At 38.9% G+C, this 23102-nt stretch overlaps 3 pseudogenes; all 3 read right to left on the reverse strand.

Moving 5' to 3' along the window:
- Positions 1-501: 501 nt before the first annotated feature.
- Positions 502-1685, reverse strand: LOC147343928 (olfactory receptor 5M9-like; annotated as a pseudogene).
- A 260-nt stretch (positions 1686-1945) lies between these two features.
- Positions 1946-2862, reverse strand: LOC147343929 (olfactory receptor 5M5-like; annotated as a pseudogene).
- A 4947-nt stretch (positions 2863-7809) lies between these two features.
- LOC147343930 (olfactory receptor 5M5-like) lies at positions 7810-14731 on the reverse strand (annotated as a pseudogene).
- Positions 14732-23102: the final 8371 nt, after the last annotated feature.

Consider the following 23102-nt stretch of genomic DNA (forward strand, 5'->3'; position numbering starts at 1 on the left):
GTTTTCAAAAGTCCATGCATGTATGAATGTTATTGAAAGTTTTTTGGTAAATGAGGATCCACCAACTTTTATATTCATGGAAAAGTGATGAAGTCTTAATTTTTTCTCATGAAATTATATATTACTTATAAAACAAGTGAAGAGCAATTATATATAGAAAATATCTTAAGAAATCATATTCAACTCTTACAAAGATGCCTCCAAATTAACATGTGCTTATCCAAATATTTATGAGTATTTATGAGTTATCCGATGACTACACTTAGCATAATTTTACATACACTGTGACTAACAGTAATAGGGCAGTGTTAGTATGTTTGCATATGTAGATAAAGGAGGCCTAGTCCTGAGAGTCCATTCATGGATAAGCCATCACTGTGTTAGACTGGACCTCTTAGCATATTTAAGTGTTGCCTGTACACAGTCTATTTTAAACAGGGAATTTATATGCCTGGACATTTATAACAGGAAGTGGTATACACGGGATTATGTCCTGCAGGTTCACTGCCTCAAGTTTGCCTTGATGATTGCTTTGTTTACCACCTCTTTCACATCTTTGTTCCTCAAACTGTAGATCATGGGATTCAGCATGGGAATCACTGTGGTGTAAGACACAGCCACCATCTTCCCCTGCTCCACAGACTCTTCAGCGGGCCTCCTGAGATACATGAAGAGGAGAGTCCCATAAAACATGGTAACAGCTGTCAGGTGGGACCCACACGTGGATGTATTCTTTAATGTGGACCCCTCCACAGGCAATCTTTGTAAGAGGATGGTCAGCACAATAGAAGTGGTTGATTTCAAAGTTTCCATAGAAATACAGGCTATATGTCCACAATGTGCAAATTAGGGTATCAGAGAACCCATAGATGTATGGCACAGAGATGAGACTAGCACAGAGTCCTGGACATTTTACTGCCATAAAGCAGAGGGTTGCAGATGGCCATGTAGCAATCAAAGGCCATCATAGCCAAGATATATACTTCCACGTGGACAAGGGCTCTGAAGAAGTAACACTGCACCAAGCATCCCACATAGGAAATGGTTTTTTCTCTGATAGTAAGTTTTCCAGCATCTTCAGAGTGACATTGAAAGAGAACCACACATCCACAAAAGACAAGTGACTCAAGAAAAAGTACATGAAGCTCTGAAGCTGGAGGCTGATGCTGATCAAAATAATCATGCCAATGTTCCCTATCAGAGTAATCATGTAAACTACTAGAAACACCACAAAAAAGAGAACTTGAAGCTCCTGATGACTGGTCAATCCCAGAAGAACAAATTCTGTCACATCTGTGAAATTTGGAATTGCCTTGACTTAGACCAGTCTGCATTGCCTATGAACAAATTAAAAGAAATGAATGGATTTGTTTTATTCTTGAAAATTTTGAGTCATGTTTATCAGTATTCTGCTGCTGCTGCTAAGTTGCTTCAGTCATGTCCAACTCTGTGCTACCCCAGAGACGGCAGCCCACCAGGCTCCCCCGTCCCTGGGATTCTCCAGACAAGAAAACTGGAGTGGGTTGCCATTTCCTTCTCCAATGCATGAAAGTGAAAAGTGAACGGGAAGTCGCTCAGTCGTGTCCGACTCTTAGCAACCCCATGGACTGCAGCCTACCAGGCTCCTCTGTCCATGGGATTTTCCAGGCAAGAGTACTGGAGTGGGTTGCCATTGTCTTATCCATATCCCTCTGAGTACTGCCAATAGAATTTTCTGTCCTTTATCAATTTTATAGAGCAATAATAATGCTGTCTAGTCTTGTATTTTAATTTCTGTGCAGTATTCATTTTAACTAAACTAAGGCAACACAAGCTAATAATTTGACAAATTCTTGTAAATATAATAGGCCAATTACAAAAGACAAAAAAATGACTTAATTTAAAATGTTCAATAAATGCTCATAGAATACAGATATGTTAAATACCTGTGACCAAAATGTTTACCCTATTTAGTGAACAATTTCCTTTGAATTACTTTCCTTGATGCTCTTTTAACATCTTTGTTCTGAAGGCTGTAGATCAAAGGATTTAGCATAGGACTCACAAACATATAAAAAACAGCTACAATTTTTCCCTGTTCTACAGATGTCTCAGAAAGGGGTCTCAGATGCATGCAGAACAGTGTCCATAAAATATAGTGACAGCCGTCAGGTGAGACCCACAGGTAGAAAAGGCCTTGTGCCTCCCTTCTGCAGAGTGGAAATGCAGAATGGTTGTGAAAATGAAAATGTAGGAGATGAGAATGATGGTGAGAGAACACGTGAGGTTGAAATCAGCCACCACAAACATGGCAGTCTCTTTGACATAAATATCTGAGCAGGCCACTACTAGGAGAGGTGGGTATGACAGTAAAAGTGTTTGATTTCATTGGGTTCACAGAAGGAGAGACAGGGCATAAGAATGGTCTGGGCAAGACCATTTGCAAAGCTGTAAGTATATGGAGCAGCAACGAGAGAGAGGCAGACATCTCAGGACATCTTGCAGATGGCCACATAGTGACCAGAAGCCAACACTGCCAAAATATAATAATCTGTGATCACCAGGGCAATGAAAAAGTGAAATTGTATGATGCAACCAAGGAAAGAAATATTTTTTTCTCTTTGAAAAGATATTGACCAGCATCTGAGGAGCAACAGTGGTGGCATGACAGAGATATACAAAGGAGAGGTGGCTGAGGAAGAAGTACATTGGAGTCTGAAGCTTTGAGTCAGTTCTGATTAACAAAATCATGCTCACATTGGCAATGACTGTGATCAGGTAGATGACTAGGAAGACCATGAAAAAAACAGGCTGCAAATCAGTTCAATCTGTCAGTCCCAGGAAGATAAACTGAGTCACCTCTGTATAGTTTTTCTTTAACATCATGTTGCTCAACTTCCAACAATGGCTAAAGTAATGGAAATAAAATTCATTTGTGTTTTATCATTTTTCCATTTCCTACATCATGTCATCTAATACTTATTCCTTTTTTCAGACTTGCAAATACATGTGAAATAAAGAAATAACCTCAGTTCAGTTCAATCGCTCAGTTGTGTCCGACTCTTTGTGACCCCATGAATCGCAGCACACCAAGCCTCTCTGTCCATCACCATCTCCCAGAGTTCACACAAACTCACGTCCATCGAGTCAGTGATGCGATCCAGCCATCTCATCCTCTGTTGTCCCCTTCTCCTCCTGCCCCCAATCCCTCCCAGCATCAGAGTCTTTACCAATGAGTCAACTCTTCGCATGAGGTGGCCAAAGTACTGGAGTTTCAGCTTTAGCATCATTCCTTCCAAAGAAATCCCAGGGCTGACCTGCTTTAGAATGGACTGGTTGGATCCCGATGCAGTCCAAGGGACTCTCAAGAGTCTTCTCCAACACCACAGTTCAAAAGCATCAATTATTTGGCACTCAGCTTTCCTCACAGTCCAACTCTCACATCCATGCATGACCACTGAAAAAACCATAGCCTTGATTAGACGGACCTTTGTTTGCAAAGTAATGTCTCTGCTTTTAAATATGCTATCTAGGTTGGTCATAACTTTTCTTCCAAGGAGTAAGCATCTTTTAATTTCATGGCTACAATCACCATCTGCAGTGATTTTGGAGCCCCCAAAAATAAAATCTGACATTGTTTCCACCATTTCCCCATCTATTTGACATGAAGTGATGGGACCAGATGCCATGATCTTTGTTTTCTGAATGTTGAGCTGTAAGCCAACTTTTTCCCTCTCCACTTTCACTTTCATCAAGAGGCTTTTTCGTTCCTCTTCACTTTCTGCCATAAGGGTGGTGTCATCTGCGTATCTGAGCTTATTGATATTTCTCCCAGCAATCTTGATTCCAGAAAACCACTAGACCATTCAGGTATGACCTAAGTCAAATTCCTTATGATTATACAGTGGAAGTGAGAAATAGATTTAAGGGAATAGATCTGATAGACAGAATGCCTATGAACTATGGATGGAGGTTTGTGACATTGTACAGGAGACAGGGATCAAGACCATCCCCATGGAAAAGAAATGCAAAAAAGTAAAATGGCTGTCTGAGGAGGCCTTACAAATAGCTGTGAAAAGAAGAGAAGTGAAAAGCAAAGGAGAAAAGGAAAGATATAAGCATCTGAATGCAGAGTTTCAAAGAATGGCAAGAAGAGATAAGAAAGCCTTCTGCAGCGATCAATGCAAAGAAATAGAGTAAAACAATAGAATGGGAAAGACTAGAGATCTCTTCAAGAAAATTAGAGATACCAAGGGAACATTTCATGGAAAGATAGGCGCGATAAAAGACAGAAATGGTATGGACCTAAAAGAAGCAGAAGATATTAAGAAGAGGTGGCAAGAATACACAGAACTGTACAAAAAAAATCTTCATGACACAGATAATCACGATGGTATGATCACTTACCTAGAGCCAGACATCCTGGAATGTGAAGTCAAGTGGGCCTTAGAAAGCATCACTACGAACAAAGCTAGTGGAGGTGATGGAACTCCAGTTGAGCTATTTCAAATCCTGAAAGATGCTGCTTTCAAAGTGCTGCACTCAATATACCAGCAACTGGAAAAGGTCAGTTTTCATTCCAATCCCAAAGAAAGGCAATGCCAAAGAATGCTCAAACTACCACACAATTGCACTCATCTCACACGCTAGTAAAGTAATGATCAAAACTCTCCAACCCAGGCTTCAGCAATACGTGAACCGTGAACTTCCAGATGTTCAAGCTCATTTTAGAAAAGGCAGAAGAACAAGAGATCAAATTGCCAACATCTGCTGGATCATCGAAAAAACAAGAGAGTTCCAGAAACAAATATCTATTTCTGCTTTATTGACTATGCCAAAGCCTTTGACTGTGAATCACAATAAACTGTGGAAAATTCTGAAAGAGATGGGAATACCAGATCACTTGACCTGCCTCTTGAGAAAGCTATATGCAGGTCAAGAAGCAACAGTTAGAACTGGACATGGAACAACAGACTGGTTCCAAATAGGAAAAGGAGGACGTCAAGGCTGTATATTGTCACCCTGCTTATTTAACTTATATACAGAGTACATCTTGAGAAATGCTGGGCTGGAGGAAGCACAGGCTGGAATCAAGATTTCTGGGAGAAATATCAATAACCTCAGATATGCAGATGACACCACCCTTATGGCAGAAAGTGAAGAGGAACTAAAAAGCCTCTTGATGAAAGTGAAAGTGGAAAGGGAAAAAGTTGGCTTACAGCTCAACATTCAGAAAATTAAGATCATGCCATCTGGTCCCATCACTTCATGGGAAATAGATGGGGAACCAGTGGAAACAGTGTCAGACTTTATATTTTGGGGGGCTCCAAAATCACTGCAGATGGTCACTGCAGCCATGAAATTTAAAGATGCTTACTCATTGGAAGAAAAGTTATGACCAACGTAGATAGCATATTTAAAAGCAGAGACATTACTTTGCCAACAAAGGTCTGTCTAGTCAGGGCTATGGTTTTTCCAGTGGTCATGCATGGATGTGAGAGTTGGACTGTGAAGAAAGCTGAGTGCCAAAGAATTGATGCTTTTGAACTGTGGTGTTGGAGAAGACTCTTGAGAGTCCCTTGGACTGCAAGGAGATCCAATCAGTCCATTCTTAAGGAGATTAGGCCTGGGATTTCTTTGGAAGGAATGATGCTAAAGCTGAAACTCCAGTACTTTGGCCACCTCATGTGAAGAGTTGACTCATTGGAAAGACTCTTTTGCTGGGAGGGATTGGAGGTAGGAGGAGAAGGGGATGACAGAGGATGAGATGGCTAGATAGTATCACTGACTCGATGGACGTGAGTCTCAGTGAACTCTGGGAGTTGGTGATGGACAGGGAGGCCTGGTGTGCTGCGATTCATGGGGTCACAAAGAGTCGGACATGACTGAGCGACTGAACTGAACTGAAAAACAGTAAAAAGTGCTGCTGAGGATTTATGATTATCATAAGCAATTTTTAGATTTTTAAATATCAGAGATGGGATAGAAACTATAAGTGATATGAGGAATAATACTAGTTTATTACTTTTTTTCCTTTATTTTTTTTCTTTTTTTTTTAACTTTACAATATTGTATTGATTTTGCCATATATCAACATGAATCCGCCATAGGAATACACGTGTTCCCCATCCTGAACCCTCCTCCCTCCTCCCTCCCCGTACCATTGTTCTGGGTTGTCCCAGTGCACCAGCCCCAAGCATCCAGTATCGTTCATCATGCCTGGACTGGCGACTCATTTCATGTATATTATACATGTTTCAATGCCATTCTCCCAAATCATCCCACCCTCTCCCTCTCCCACAGAGTCCAAAAGACTGTTCTATACATCAGTGTCTCTTTTGCTGTCTCATATACAGGGTTTGTTACCGTCTTTCTAAATTCCATATATATGCATTAGTATAGTGTATTGGTGTTTTTCTTTCTGGCTTACTTCACTCTGTATAATAGGCTCCAGTTTCATCCACCTCATTAGAACTGATTCAAATGTATTTTTTTAATGGCTGAGTAATACTCCATTGTGTATATGTACCACAGCTTTTTTATCCATTCATCTGCTGATGGACATCTAGGTTGCTTCCATGTCCTGGCTGATGAACAGTGCTGCAATGAACATTGGGGTACACGCATCTCTTTCAGTTCTGGTTTCCTCGGTGTGTATGCCCAGCAGTGGGATTGCTGGGTCATAAGGCAGTTCTCAGTTTAATATTTAAAGAATCATGAAAAGAAAGAGAAAAATCCACACACTTCTGTCTCATGTTTTATGTATGAAATAATAAACACATGTGAGGATACTGAAGATCTGAAAAAAGCAGAGAAATCAACTAACTTGGCCAAATAGAACCATATTCTGCTCAACTGCCATCTCTTCTGAGATTTTTCCAGCACCATAAGATTCCCCAACTTGCACACCTCAGGAGGAGATGCCAAAGGTGAGCAGTGGGGTCCATGACATGGAGATGTGTGAAAATCCTAAAGAAAAGTGTGGTTGTGTGAATGCTTACTGATGATTAGTTATGCATAGTCAAGTGCTCATTACAATATTTTCTACTTCTGACTGTGAGGAGTTCATAATAATAAAAAAAAATAGTAAAAACACAGTATCAGTTTTAAAGTGGAAAGCATATTGGTAAAACAACAAACAAAAGTCAAAATAAATAAGTTTTTAAAAAACCTAAAGGAAATTTGGGATTTCTCTCAAAAGTTTTATGACTGAGGATTCCATTACACTAATACTAATATCTACATATATTTCTTAGAATAATAACTTAAGATACCCAATGATCTTAACTGATATATAAGGTGAACAAAGGAAAAACCAACCAAAAGAATCAAAGAAAGGAAAACATTTCTTCCTGATATGGTTGACAGGTTTTGATAAATAGTTTGCAAATTATTAAGCCCTCCAAATCAAACAAATTGTCATTTGGTAAATCTGTCTTTCATAAATTTCTACCATTATGAGTACTATGGGTAGAATTATCTGACATATATTAATTTTACAGAGCAATAGCAATGCTTTATGAATTTCAGCATGGTAGGTGGTGATGGTTTAGTCACTAAGTCCTGTCAAACTCTTGAGACCCCATGGACTGTAGCCTGCCAGGCTCCTCTGTCCATGTGATTCTCCAGGCAACAATACTGGAGTGGGTTGCCATTTCTTTATCCATTCAAGGTTGTAGTCATTTTAATACAGTAAATTAACACAAGCTAATGACTGGAAACATTCTTTCCAGTCTCATAGGTGAATTATAAAAGACAAAGACAAGTCAATAGGAAAAAGTGACTTATTATTTGAAAATTTTCTCTAATTGGTCAAAGAATACAATTATATTACATACCTCTGACTAAATGTGTACCTGATTTGACAAATAATTTCTCTTGAAACACTTTCCTTATTGCTCTTTTAACATCTTTGTTCTGAAGGCTGTAGATCAAAGGGTTTAGCATAGGACTCACAAAGACATAAAAAACAGCTGAATTTTTGGTCTGTTCTACAGATGCCTCAGAAGGCGGCCTCAGATACATCCAGAACAGTGTCCCATAAAACATAGTGACAACTGTCAGATGAGACCCACAAGTAGAGACGGACTTGCACCTCCCTTCTGGAGAACGACCTTGCAGAATGGCTGTAAAGATGACAATGTAGGAGATGAGGATGATGGTGAGAGCAAACATGAGGTTGGAACCAGCCACCACAAACGTGGCAGTTTCATTGACATAAGTATCTGAGCAGGCCAGGACTAGGAAAGGTGGGTCCATACAGTAAAAGTGGTTGATTTCATTGTGTCCACAGTAGGAGAGGCGGAGCATCAGGATGGTCTGGGTAAGACCATTTGCAAAGCTGTAAGTATAAGTAGCAGCAATGAGAGAGAGGCAGACACCTCAGGACATTTTGCTGCCATATAACAAGGGTTTTTAGTTGGCCATGTAGCAGTCATAAGCCATTGCTTTGAGCCTATAGCTATCTGTGAGCCCCAAGAAAATGGAAAAGTCAAATTGTATAAAGCAACCAAGGAAGGAAATGGTTTTTTTCTTAGATGAGAGATTAACCAGCATCTGAGGAGTGACATTCGTGGTACAACAGAGATCTACAAAGGAGAGGTGGCTGAGGAAGAAGTACATTGGAGTGTGAAACTTTGAGTCAGTTTGATTAACAAAATCATGCTCACATTGCCGATGACTGTGATCTGATAGATGACTAGTGAGCGAGTGAGTGAGTGAAGTCGCTCAGTCGTGTCCAACTCTTTGCGACCCCATGGACTATCAGGCTCCTCTGTCCACGGGATTTTCCAGGCAAGAGTACTGGAGTGAGTTGCCATTTCCTTCTCCAGGGTATCTTCCCAACCCAGGGATCGAACCTAGGAAGACCACAAAAAGGACAGGCTGCAACTCAGCTCGATCTGTCAGTCCCAGGAGGATAAATTCAGTCACGTCTGTGTAGTTTTCCTTTAACTTTGTGTTTGCTCAGCTTCCAATGATTTTGAAAAGAAAGGAAATAAAAATTAATTGGTCCTTTGTCTTTTTTCCATTACTCACATGGTGTCATCTGATGCTTACCTCTCTCAAACTTCTAAATACATGTCATATAAATGGTTGATTCATGTCAATGTATGGCAAAAACCAGTACAATATTGTAAAGTAATTAGTCTCCAATTAAAATAAGTAAATTAATTTCTTTTAAAGTAACCTAAGAGACATCTCTGGGAATCCAGTGGTGCTACAATGCAAGGGGTGAGAGTTTGATCTCCAGATAGGAAGCTAAGATCCCACATGCCTCATTGACATATTCTATATATAGAACAGAAGCCATATTATCAGAAATTCAGTAAGTATTTTAAAAATTGTCCACATAGAAAAATTCTTTTAAAAAAGCACAGAAATATCCTAGTAAACATGTATTTGATGTTTTCAATAGTTAACTTAATGTAGAGTTCCTTTACATAAAATTAGTTATATTTTCCAATGCTTTTGCACAAGTCTTTCCTATATGAAAATCTTTTCTCTTTTCTCCAATTCATTCTCATAAATTGGTCACTGACATTTCCTCTTAAACATTGCTTTTCTTTGAAATTTTGATGTTTGTCTTCAGTATAATTTTGGTGCAGTGTCTAAAAAATCAGTCAATAAAGCTCAAGCATTTTTTGAGCTGAATGGACTTAAGGAAGTAGAACAGATACATACTTACAGAAAGAGTGTCTGTCTATGTGCCACTCTAACCTCAGGGACATTTTAAGTTAATCCCTCACATCACAACATAAAGTGATGCCTGTTCACTTCATCCATTCTTGCCTGCCTAAGGTGGCCCTCACATCACCAAAACTTGTTTCACTTTTAAGACATCTCAGGATATCCTTCAGTTCAGTTCAGTCACTCAGTCATGTACAACTCTTTGCAAACCCATGAATCGCAGCACGCCAGGCCTCCCTGTCCATCACCAACTCCCGGAGTTCACTCAGAATCATGTCCATCAAGTCACTGATGCCATCCAGCCATTTCATCCTCTGTCATCCCCTTCTCCTCCTGTCCCCATTCGCTCCCAGCATCAGGGTCTTTTCCAATGAGTCAACTCTTCATTGAGGTGATCAAAGTACTGGAGTTTCAGCTTTAGCATCATTCTTTCCAAAGAAATCCCAGGGCTGATCTCCTTTAGAATGGACTGATTGGATCTCCTTGCAGTCCAAGGGACTCTCAAGAGTCTTCTCCAACACCACAGTTCAAAAGCATCAATTCTTCGGCACTCAGCCTTCTTCACAGGCCAACTCTCACATCCATACATGACCACAGGAAAAGGCTTGACTAGACCGACCTTTGTTGGCAAAGTAACGTCTCTGATTTTCAATATGCTATCCAGGTTGGTCATAACTTTCCTTCCAAGGAGTAAGTGTCTTTTGATTTCATGGCTGCAGTCATCATCTGCAGTGATTTTGGAGCCCAAAAAAATAAAGTCTGACACTGTTTCCACTGTTTCCCCATCTATTTCCCATGAAGTGATGGGACCAGAAGGCATGATCTTCGTTTTCTGAATGTTGAGCTGTAAGCCAACTTTTTCACTCTCCACTTTCACTTTCATCAAGAGGCTTTTTCTTTCCTCTTCACTTTCTGCCATAAGGGTGGTGTCATCTGCATATCTGAGGTTATTGATATGTCTCCTGGCAATCTTGATTCCAGCTTGTGCTTCTTCTAGTCCAGCATTTCTCATGATATACTCTGCATATAAGTTAAATAAGCAGGATGGCAATATACAGCCTTGACGTCCTCCTTTTCCTATTTGGATCCAGTCTGTTGTTCCATGTCCAGTTCTAACTGTTGCTTCCTGACCTGCATATAGGTTTCTCAAGAAGCAGGTCAGGTGGTCTGGTATTCCCATCTCTTTCAGAATTTTCCACAGTTTATTGTGATCCACACAGTCAAAGGCTTTGGCATAGTCAATAAAGCAGAAATAGGTGTTTTTCTGGAACTCTATTGCTTTTTCCATGATCCAGCAGATGTTGGCAATTTGATCTCTGGTTCCTCTGCCTTTTCTAAAACCAGCTTGAACATCAGAAAGTTCATGATTCATGTATTGCTGAAGCCTGGCTTTGAGAATTTTGATCATCACTTTACTAGTGTGTGAGATGAGTGCAATTGTGCAGTAGTTTGAGCATTCTTTGGCATTGCCTTTCTTTGGGATCGGAATGAAAACTGACCTTTTGCAGTCCTGTGGCCACTGCTGAGTTTTCCACATTTGCTGGCGTAAGGAGTGCAACAGAATAATCTTTCAGGATTTGAAACAGCTCAACTGGAATTCCATCACCTCCACTAGCTTTGTTTGTAGTGATGCTTTCTAAGGCCCACTTGACTTCACATTCCAGGATGTCTGGCTCTAGGTCAGTGATCACATCATCATAATTATCTGGGTTGTGAAGATGTTTTTTGTACAGTTCTTCTGTGTATTCTTGCCACCTCTTCTTAATATTGCTTATTAATATTGCTTCTGTTAGATCCATACCACTTCTGTCTTTTATCGAGCCCATCTTTGCATGAAATGTTCCCTTGGTATCTGTAATTTTCTTGAAGAGATCTCTAGTCTTTCCCATTCTGTTGTTTTCCTCTATTTCTTTCCATTGATCTCTGAGGATGTCTTTCTTTCTCTCCTTGCTATTCTTTGGAACTCTGCATTCAGATGTTTATATCTTTCCTCTTCTCCTTTGCTTTTTGCTTCTCTTCTTTTCACAGCTATTTGTAAGGCCTCCCCAGACAGCCATTTTGCTTTTTTGCATTTCTTTTCCATGGGGATGGTCTTGATCCCTGTCTCCTGTACAATGTAACGAACCTCATTCCATAGTTCATCAGGCACTGTATCTATCAGATCAAGGCTCTTAAATCTATTTCTCACTTTGGCCTTGGAATACGGAATGAAGCAGGGCAAAGACTAATAGCGTTTTGCCAAGAAAATGCACTGGTCATAGCAAAGACCCCCTTCCAACAACACAAGAGGAGACTCTACACATGGACATCACCAGATGGTCAACACCAAAATCAGATTGATTATATTCTTTGCAGCCAAAGATGGAGAAGCTCTATACAGTCAGCAAAAACAAGACCGGGAGCTGACTGTGGCTCAGATCATGAGCTCCTTATTGCCAAATCCAGACTTAAATTGAAGATAGTAGGGAAAACCCCTATACCATTCAGGATATCCTTAGTTTTGTTTATTATAGCCAAATATTGAGGGCATAATTTGGTTCATGGGACACAAAAGTAAGTCAGTTCTTTTTTCTATAAAAATAAGTATACATTACACAAAAATATGTGTAGCTTTTTATACAAACACACATATGTATATAATTGATATTAAATAATAAAGGAGGGCCTAATTAGGGGAAATATTGTATGAAAAGTTTTCTCTTGGGGGAGGAGACAATTATTTTAAAATGATTGTCAGACACATCCCCAAACTGTAATGATTTTGCTGAAACTACCCCTCATTTTAACTCTTACAGAGGGTAAGAATAAATTAGATGATAAAAGTTTGTTTCAAGTTCTTTAAAACATGTAAATGGTCACACTGATAATAATAATCATATTACCTACAAAATTGTGATATTATGTGAAAAATCATAAGGTTCACTTTTCAACTTTTGTGAATGATAAAGGAAACCATAAAGGCAGTGCTGGAAGAATCTATATTTTTGTTCAGTAGCAGGAAATGACCAGGTAGGTCATTGTTATAACAACTCTTATTAAAAGCTACAGTACAGGGATGGACACAGACCATGTTTAAAACACTTTGTAAATGAAGAACCACGCCTGCTTTCTCACCCATTTACACTAGTTCATTATCCCACTGAGATATTTGAATTTATTGACCAGGGTGGTAAATTGAAAGTGAAAGTGAAAGTCACTCAGTCGTGTCCAACTGTTTGTGACCCAATGAACTACACAGTCCATGGAATTCTCCTGGCCAGAGTTCTCGAGTAGGTAGCTTTTACCTTCTCCAGGGGATCTTCCCAACCCAGGGATCAAACCCAGGTCTCCTACGTTGCAGGCAGATTATTTACCAGCTGAGCCACAAGGGAAGCCCATGCCAAAGTCATCTAAATCAATGAAATCACAATCATTTGGTTTCCTTTTATAAACACCTATGCTACAATAAACTGTGGGAAATTCTGAAAGAGATGGGGATACCAGACCACCTGACCTGGCTCTTGAGAAATCTATATGCAGGTCAGGAAGCAACAGTTAGAACTGGACATGGAACAACAGACTGGTTCCAAATAGGAAAAGGAGGACGTCAAGGCTGTATATCATCATCCTGCTTATTTAACTTATATGTAGAGTACATCATGAGAAATGCTGGACGGGAAGAAGCACAAGCTAGAATCAAGAGTGCCGGGCAAAGTATCAATAACCTCAGATATGCAGATGACACCACCCTTATGGCAGAAAGTGAAGAGGAACTAAAAAGCCTCTTGATGAAAGTGAAAGTGGAGAGTGAAAAAGTTGGCTTACAGCTCAACATTCAGAAAACGAAGATCATGCCTTCTGGTCCCATCACTTCATGGGAAATAGATGGGGAAACAGTGGAAACACTGTCAGACTTTATTTTGGGGGGTTCAAAAATCACTGCAGATGGTGATTGCAACCATGAAATTAAAAGATGCTTACTCCTTGGAAGGAAAGTTATGACCAACCTAGATAACATATTCAAAAGCAGAGACATTACCTTGCCAACAAAGGTCCGTCTAGTCAAGGCTATGGTTTTTCCTGTGGTCATGTATGGATGTGAGAGTTGGACTGTGAAGAAAGCTGAGCGCCGAAGTATTGATGCTTTTGAACTGTGGTGTTGGAGAAGACTCTTGAGAGTCCCTTGGACTGCAAGGAGATCCAACCAGTCCATTCTAAAGAGATCAGTCCTGGGTGTTCTTTGGAAGGAATGATGCTAAAGCTGAAACTCCAGTACTTTGGCCACCTCATGCGAAGAGTTGACTCATTGGAAAAGACTCTGATGCTGGGAGGGATTGGGGGCAGGAGGAAAAGGGGACTACAGAGGATGAGATGGCTGGATGGCATCACTGACTCGATGGACGTGAGTCTTAGTGAACTCCGGGAGTTGGTGATGGACAAGGAGGCCTGGCGTGCTGCAATTCATGGGTTCGCAAAGAGTTGGACACGACTGAGAGACTGAACTGAACTGAATTGATGCTTATATTTATTGTCATAACAAGCAAACATTATTTTTTTTCTGGATTGTTTCTTTAATCTCTATATTTATTAAATCATCAATAAGACCCCCAAATAATTAACATCTCCATTCCATATTTACTGTGAAGAATTGAGATAGTGCAAACAGTCAACATGTTAGATCATTTACTTGAATACTTCATGGTTATGACGTTTCTTCACAAAAACAGAGCACAACATCCTACATGATGGGGCAAGGAAAACTCAGAGAGAAGTGGGCAGAGATGGCTCTGGAGTCTAACAAGCTTTGTACTCTGGACAATCACCCTCATGCTGAGCTCTGCCATGTGGTCTTTGATCTATTTTTCTTTTTCCATTATGATACCACTCCAAGGTACATTTATAAACATTTGTACTATGAGAAAATAGAAAAAAATGTAAACCTGCTTATTTTTTTCATCTGTATGTTAATGAGGGTGGTAATTTTCACTTAATGAGTTCTCACACTTACCTGTCTGAGGTAAGTGTCCAAAACAATTTGTCCAGTACTTAGAAATGACTCCTGAATCTGAGAGTCACATTTTAGCATTTGTCGAACTGAATTGTATCTTACATATGATGTGTGTGCTTATGGCATCCTGTTTTGTGGGGGAAACATAGCATATCACTTGCATCAGGTGAAAGTTAGTGGCAATTAGAGGGGGCAACATAGGAGAATGTGGACTTCACTGGTCGCCCAGATGGTTAAGAAATGCCTGCAATGCAGGTGACATGGGTTCAATCCCTGGTTCAGGAAGACACTCTCCACTCCAGTATTCTTACCTCAATAAGTCATGGACAGAGGAGCCTGGTGAGCTTTGGTCCATGCAAAGATTTGCACATGACTGAGTGATGAGCACATTCACTTTTTTTTTTTCACTTTCATAGTAGAAAGTACTCAATAACAGTAATTACTTAGCTGATGATCTAGGTACCACTAATACATTTTTACCCACATTGCAGAGAAAGAGAAGAAAACTTTTAAAAAAGAACATTGCCTAATTTATAAAATAATAATGATTTTCATACAACTTTCAATGAAGAATGTTTCTCACATTGTATTTATTATAAATATGTGCTGTTATTTTTTATGCAAACTCAGATTTTTTTATTGATTCATTTTATAATTGTTTATAAAAGCATTTTCTAATTTATGAGAGTAGATTTCAGGCCACAATTTTATTTTTATTGATTAAAGTATCTATTTCTAATATCCAAAATATATTTTAACAATACCAAGTCCTACCTGTGAAAGGAGAATGATTTCCAAGGGACAGCACTGATGTGAAGACTCTGAGAAGTTTATACCAGAATGTCACAGAAGAACCAGCTCCTTAAGGTTCAACTATTTTTCATAGAAAACAATTCAGGCTATGAACAAACATAAGTGTTTCACTATTTTTTTAATCTTAAGTTCAGTGAAGACATGAATTCTTGCCATACCCCAATATTATCAAGGAATCAAATCCCGTGAAATGGTAAAGCAATGGGACTCATTGTTTGTTTGAACTTAAGCCTAAATGTCTTGACACTTTGAGCTGATTGGGGGATATATTAAGTTATCCATATTTGTACATATTCAGTTCAGTTCAGTTCAGTTCAGTCACTCAATCGTGGCCGATTCTTTGCAACCCCAGAATCACAGCACACCAGGCCTCCCTGTCCATCACCAACTCCCAGAGTTAACCCAAACCCATGCCCATTGAGTTGGTGATGCCATCCAGCCATCTCATCCTCTGCAATCCCCTTCTCCCCCTACCCCCAATCCCTCTCAGCATCAGGGTCTTTTCCAATGAGTCAACTCTTCGCATGAGGTGGCCAAAGTACTGGAGCTTCAGCTTTAGCATTAGTCCATCCATCGAACACTCAGGACTGATCTCCTTTAGAATGGACTGGTTGGATCTCCTTGCAGTCCAAGGGACTCTCAAGAGTCTTCTCCAGCACCACAGTTCAAAAGCATCATTCCTCAGTTCTCAGCTTTCCTCACATTCCAACTCTCACATCCATACATTACCACCGGAAAAACCATAGCCTTGACTAGACGGAGCTTTGTGGGCAAAGTAATGTCTTTGCTTTTCAATATGCTATCTAGGTTGGTCATAACTTTCCTTCCAAGGAGTAAGCGTCTTTTAATTTCATGGCTGCAGTCACCATCTGCAGTGATTTTGGAGCCCCCCAAAATATAAAGTCTGACACTGTTTCCACTGTTTCCCCATCTATTTCCCATGAAGTGATGGGACTAGATGCTATGATCTTAGTTTTCTGAATATTGAGCTTTAGGTCAACTTTTTCACTCTCCTCTTTCACTTTCATCAAGAAGCTTTTGAGTTCCTCTTCACTTTCTGCCATAAGGGTGGTGTCATCTGCATATCTGAGGTTACTGATATTTCTCCTGGCAATCTTGATTCAGCTTGTGCTTCTTCCATTCTAGCATTTCTCATGATGTACTCTGCATATAAGTTAAATAAGCAGGGTGACAATATACAGCCTTATACTCCTTTTCCTACTTGGAACCAGTCTGTTGTTCCATGTCCAGTTCTATCTGTTGCTTCCTGACCTGCATATAGGTTTCTCAAGAGGCAGGTCAGGTGATCTGGTATCGCCATCTCTTAAAATTTTCTACAGTTTATTGTGATCCACAGAGTCAAAGGCTTTGGGATAGTCAATAAAGCAGAAATAGATGTTTTTCTGGAACTCTCTTGCTTTTTTCATGGTCCTGCAGTTGTTGGCAATTTGATCTCTGGTTCCTCTGCCTTTTCTAAAACCAGCTTGAACATCTGGAAGTTCATGTTTCACGTATTGCTGAAGCCTGGCTTGAAGAATTTTGAGCATTACTTTACTAGCATGTGAGATGAGTGCAATTGTATGGTAGTTTGAGCATTCTTTGGCATTGCCTTTCTTTGGGATTGCCTTTCTTTGAGACCTTTTCCAGTCCTGTAGCCACCGCTGAGTTTTCCAAATATGCTGGCATATTGAGTGCAGCACTTTCACAGCATCATCTTTCAGGATTGAAATAGCTCAACTGAAATTCCATCACCTCCACTAGCTTTGTTCGTAGTGATGCTTTCTAAGGCCCACTTGACTTCACATTCCAGGATGTCTGGCTCTAGATGAGTGATCACACCATCATTTTTATCTGAGTCATGAAGATCTTTTTTTGTACAGTTCTTCTGTGTATTCTTGCCGCCTCTTCTTAATGTCTTCTGCTTCTGTTAGGTCCATACCACTTCTGTCTTTTATTGAGCCCATCTTTGCATGAAATGTTCCCTTGGTATCTCTAATTTTCTTGAAGAGATCTCTAGTCTTTCCCATTCTGTTGTTTTCCTCTATTTCTTTCCATTGATAGCTGAGGAAGGCTTTCTTATCTCGTCTTGCCATTCTTTGAAACTCTGCATCAGATGTTTATATCTTTCCTTTTCTCCTTTGCTTTTCACTTCTCTCCTTTTCACAGCTATTTGTAAGGCCTTCCCAGACAGCCATTTTGCTTTTTTGCATTTCTTTTCCATGGGGATGGTCTTGATCCCTGTCTCCTGTACAATGTAATGAACCTCATTCCATAGTTCATCAGGCACTGTATCTATCAGATCAAGGCCCTTAAATCTATTTCTACCTGAATGGTCTAGTGGTTTTCCATACTTTCTTCAATTTAATTCTGAATTTGGTAATAAGGAATACATTATCTGAGCCACAGTGAACTCCTGGTCTTGTTTTTGTTGACTGTATAGAGCTTCTCCATCTTTGGCTGCAAAGGATATAATCAATCTGATTTCGGTGTTGACCATCTGGTGATGTCCATGTGTAGAGTCTTCTCTTGTGTTGTTGAAAGAGGGTGTTTGCTCTGACCAGTGCATTTTCTTGGCAAAACTCTATTAGTTTTTGCCCCACTTCATTCTGTATTCCAAGGCCAACTTTGCCTGTTATTCCAGGTGTTTCTTGACTTCCTACTTTTGCATTCCTGTCCCCCATAATGAAAAGGACATCTTTTTGTGATGTTTGTTCTAAAAGGTCCTGTAGGTCTTCATAGAACCATTCAACTTCAGCTTCTTCCACATTACTGGTTGGGGCATAGACTTGGATTACTGTGATATTGAATGGTTTGCCTTGGAAACAAACAGAGATCATTCTGTCGTTCTTGAGATTGCATCCAAATACTGCATTTTGTACTCTTGTGTTGACCATGATGGCTACTCCATTTCTTCTGAGGGATTCCTGCCTGCAGTAGTAGATATAATGGTCATCTGAGTTAAATTCACCCATTCCAGTCCATTTGAGTTCACTGATTCCTAGAATGTCGACATTCACTCTTGCCATCTCTTGTTTGACCACTTCCAATTTGCCTTGATTCATGGACCTGACATTCCAGGTTCCTATGCAATATTGCTCTTTACAGCATCGGACCTTGCTTCTATCACCAGTCACATCCACAACTGGGTATCGTTTTTGCTTTGGCTCCATCCTTTCATTCTTTCTGGAGTTATTTCTCCACTGATCTCCAGTAGCATATTGGGTACCTACCGACCTGGGGAGTTCCTCTTTCAGTATCCTATCATTTTGCTTTTTCATACTGTTCATGGGGTTCTCAAGGCAACAATACTGAAGTGGTTTGCCATTCCCTTCTCCAGGGAAACAAATAGAGGTTAATTAACTTTCCCTGGAACCTACAGTTAATAAACTGTGAGGCTGGGATCCAACAGATTATTAGTCAATGATATCGTGTTGCTTAGAATAGAAATGTGGCATGTTCACACAATGCTGCACATTATCTGGTTATAAAGGCATTCACTTATCAATTAATCTGTTCATTCATACCATCCACATAGTTGTCAAATATTCAGAGAAAATCTTCTGTTTGCCACTGTGTGGTCAATGCAAAAAGTGTAAGAAAAACATAAAGATAGTTTTTTTCCTTCAAATATTTCTGTTTCATGGTAGAAGCCATGAGGAATGGAAACTGTACAGTAAGATTCTAAATAATTTAGATTGAATAAAAATTATGTTGAAAAGTGAAAGAGAGTAGATCTTTTCACTACTCAAAGAACTATAATGCAAAGGACGTAGTGATAGTTTATTAACTCACGTGATATTTATTCTGAATATCTCTATTCTAGGTTTTGTGATTAATAATCTGACTTTAAATTACTGAGCAAAGCTAGACAAGGATCTTAGACCTGGTCCTCATGACACTGAGAATACTGGGAATAATATGATCATGAGTCAGTTACAATGATAATATTAAATATGCAACTTTAAAATTTCTATGAATTAAAGTTATATGATACTGTAAGAATATATGCTTATAAGAAACGAACCGCCAGTCCCGGTTCGACTCAGGATACAGGAAGCTTGGAGCTGGTGCACTGGGATGACCCAGAGGGATGGTATGGGAAGGGAAGTGGGAGGGGTGTTCAGGGTGGGGAACATATGTACACCCGTGGTGGATGCATGTTGATATATGGCAAAACCGATACAATATTGTAAAGTAAAAAATATATAATAATAATAGTTTTTAAAAAGACACACAAAAAAAGAATATATATCTTAAGAGTATATGACTTTAAGAAATCAGCGAAGATGCACTGAAAATACAAAAACATAAATATAACTAAATCCCAACAAACACTGAAACTGAATATTAGAAATTGAAAAAGATAGTATCTTATCCACAGAGAAATAACAAATAATCTGGTAATACATCCATCTGCATAGCCAAACAAAAAGAAGCCAGAATATAAGATATTTTAAATACTGAAAGCAAGTATCTGTCTTTATACATTCATACACAAATAAATTCCCCTTTGAGAATGGACAAGTGATATTCTCAGATAAGTGGATATAGAGACAGACTTTCAAAGAACTGATGAAGGATATATGTCACACAGGAGAAAACTAAACCAGAAATGAAGAGTGGGTGCCATATAATAGTCAGAAAAAAATTGATAAATGTCACAAAAGTTAAAGGAACACAAACATTGAATCACCAGTTAAAATAATTATAACTGTAATAATATACAATATCAGTTCAGTTCAGTTCAGTCGCTCAGTCATGTCCAACTCTTTGCGACCCCATGAGTAACAGCACACCAGGCCTCCCTGTCCATCAGCAACTCCCGGAGTTAACCCAAACCCATGCCCATCGAGTCAGTGATGCCATCCAGCTATCTCATCCTCTGTTGTCCCCTTCTCCTCCTGCCCCCAATCCCTCCCAGCATCAGGGTCTTTTCCAATGAGTCAACTCTTCACATGAGGTGAATGAAGTATTAGAGTTTCAGCCTCAGCATCAGTCCTTCCAATGAACACCCAGGACTGGTCTCCTTTAGGATGAACTGGTTGGATATCCTTGCAGTCCAAGGGACTCTCAAGAGTCTTCTCCAACACCACAGTTCAAAAGCATCAATTCTTTGGCACTCAGCTTTCTTCACAGTCCAACTCTCACATCCATACATGACCACTGGGAAAACCATAGCCTTGACTAGACGGACCTTTGTTGGCAAAGTAATATCTCTGCTTTTGAATATGCTATCTAGGTTGGTCATAACTTTTCTTCCAAGGAGTAAGAGTCTTTTAATTTTATGGCTGCAATCACCATCTGCAATGATTTTGGAGTCCCCCAAAATAAAGTCAACCACTGTTTCCCCATCTACTTCCCATGAAGTGATGGGACCAGATGCCATGATCTTAGATTTCTGAAAGTTGAGCTTTAAGCCAACTTTTTCACTCTTCTCTTTCACTTATAGATATTTAAAGTTCATTAATAAATAATTTAATATTAATGATTTTTTTCTATACCTGCAAATGAAAGTTTACAAGTTAGAAACAGGATAAATTCATAATTAAAATGTTGTATGTTCCTTTTATTATTTAATAGCAAAGTAGATATACTGATTAATGAAGACTAAGTTAAGACAAGTATGCATACACAATTTAAGGGAACTTATTAATAATAGAAAATAGAATGCATCATAATCAAACAAGGATTAAAAAGGAGGGAAAGTTGCAAAATATGATTTAATTCACAGTAGTTAAAGAGGAGAAAAAGCATAAATAAGTTTATGAAAAGCACAAAGTTGTCAGAAATATTCAAAAGTGTAAATATCCACAATAAAATAAGAAATAGTGATCAAAAGGACTTCAAGCCTGAAAGTAAAAATGTCAAAATAAGCATACTAGACATAACCAACTAAAAACAAACAAAAAGCATCCAAGTATATGTGAATATCAGACAAATCACACTTGTAGACTTTATACATCATAGAAGGGATAGAAAGTATAAATGATAAAAGGAAGAATACTAGTTTAGTACTTGATAAGACCTAATAATATAGTCTCAAGAGTTTTAAAAACTACAAAAGAAAATAGGCAAATCCACATCATCTCTCTCCATTTTCATGTATGAAAATTCAAACATCTGTAAGGACACTGAAGATCTAATAAAAGAAAATTCACTAGACAGACTTGATGGGACCCTGGTCTGCTCAGTTCCCATCTCTTCTAAGCATGTTTCAGTATCATAATCTCCCCCAGATATGCATCAGGAGGAGATGCCAAATGTCTATGATATGCAGAGATGCAGGATCTGAGTTGCTAAAACAATGAAATAAAAGGATCTGCTGTTATAGCACAGGGAAGGCTGTTCAATATTCTATATTAATTTAAATTGGAAAACAATTTGAAAAATATAGATACATGTATATGTATGACTAAGTCACTTTGCTGTTCAGTTCAGTCGCTCAGTCGTGTCCTACTCTTTGCAACCCCATGAATCGCAGCATGCCAGGCCTCCCTGTCCATCACCAACTCCCGGAGTTCACTCAGACTCACATCCATCGAGTCAGTGATGCCATCCAGCCATCTCATCCTCTGTTGTCCCCTTCTCCTGCTGCACCCAATCCCTCCCAGCATCAGAGTCTTTTCCAATGAGTCAACTCTTCACATGAAGTGAACAAAATATTGGAGTTTCAGCTTTAGCATCATTCCTTCCAAATAAATCCCAGGGCTGATCTCCTTCAGAATGGACTGGTTGGATCTCCTTGCAGTCCAAAGTCACTTTGCTGTACACCTGAAACTAACACAATATTGTTAATCAACTATGCTCCAAGATGAAATAAAAATTTAAAAAATGAAGAATGTGGCATTGTGTATTATATTAATTGCTAGTTATCCTGGAACTGGTAGCCTTTATGTTGGTTTATATTTTGTATGTGTACTGGAAATCATTCATAATAACAACAAAAAAATGAAACCTCAAACCTAGTTTTCTGATAGGGATATAAATAGCTTAAAACACTTAAAAGAAATAATAAAAATATTCTCTAGTATATTTAGGATTTACATCAACAATCTTATGAATGAGGATTCTATTGGACCAGTACTAATACCTAAAGATACATCTTGGAGTAATAACCTGAGATTCCTAAAAATCTTCATTCCTATATAATTTGAATGGAAAATACAAAAGAAACAATCCAACAAACAAGTTCACATGTTTGGTGACTATAGGTAATGTAGATAGAATAATCCATCTTTTGCTAAGTTTATAGAACAATGACAGTGCTGTTTGGTCTCATGTCTTAATATATGTGTGGTATTATTTTAATATACTGAGTCAAAATTAACAATTTGATAACATTCTTCTAAGTCTCATAGGTGATTTACAAAAGGAAAAGAATAGTCAATAGCCAAAATGATTTGTTAATTTAAAGTGCTCACTGATTGATCAGAGAATATGGATATGTTACATACCTGTGACCAAAATGTCTATGCTGTTTGGCAAATAATTTATTTTGAATCGCTCTTCTTACTGCTTTTTAAACATTTCCTCTGCCAGTGGATCTTCTCAACCCAGTTCTGAAACCTGTATTTTCTGAGTCGCCAACACTGCAAGCAGATCCTTTATCACTGAGCCACTGGAGAAGCCTCTTTAA

The sequence above is a fragment of the Bos grunniens genome, chromosome 26 (genome assembly GCF_055505025.1).
Source record: "Bos grunniens cultivar Pamir isolate PY7600 chromosome 26, Bosgru_T2T1.0, whole genome shotgun sequence".
Classification (NCBI taxonomy): Eukaryota; Metazoa; Chordata; class Mammalia; order Artiodactyla; family Bovidae; genus Bos; species Bos grunniens.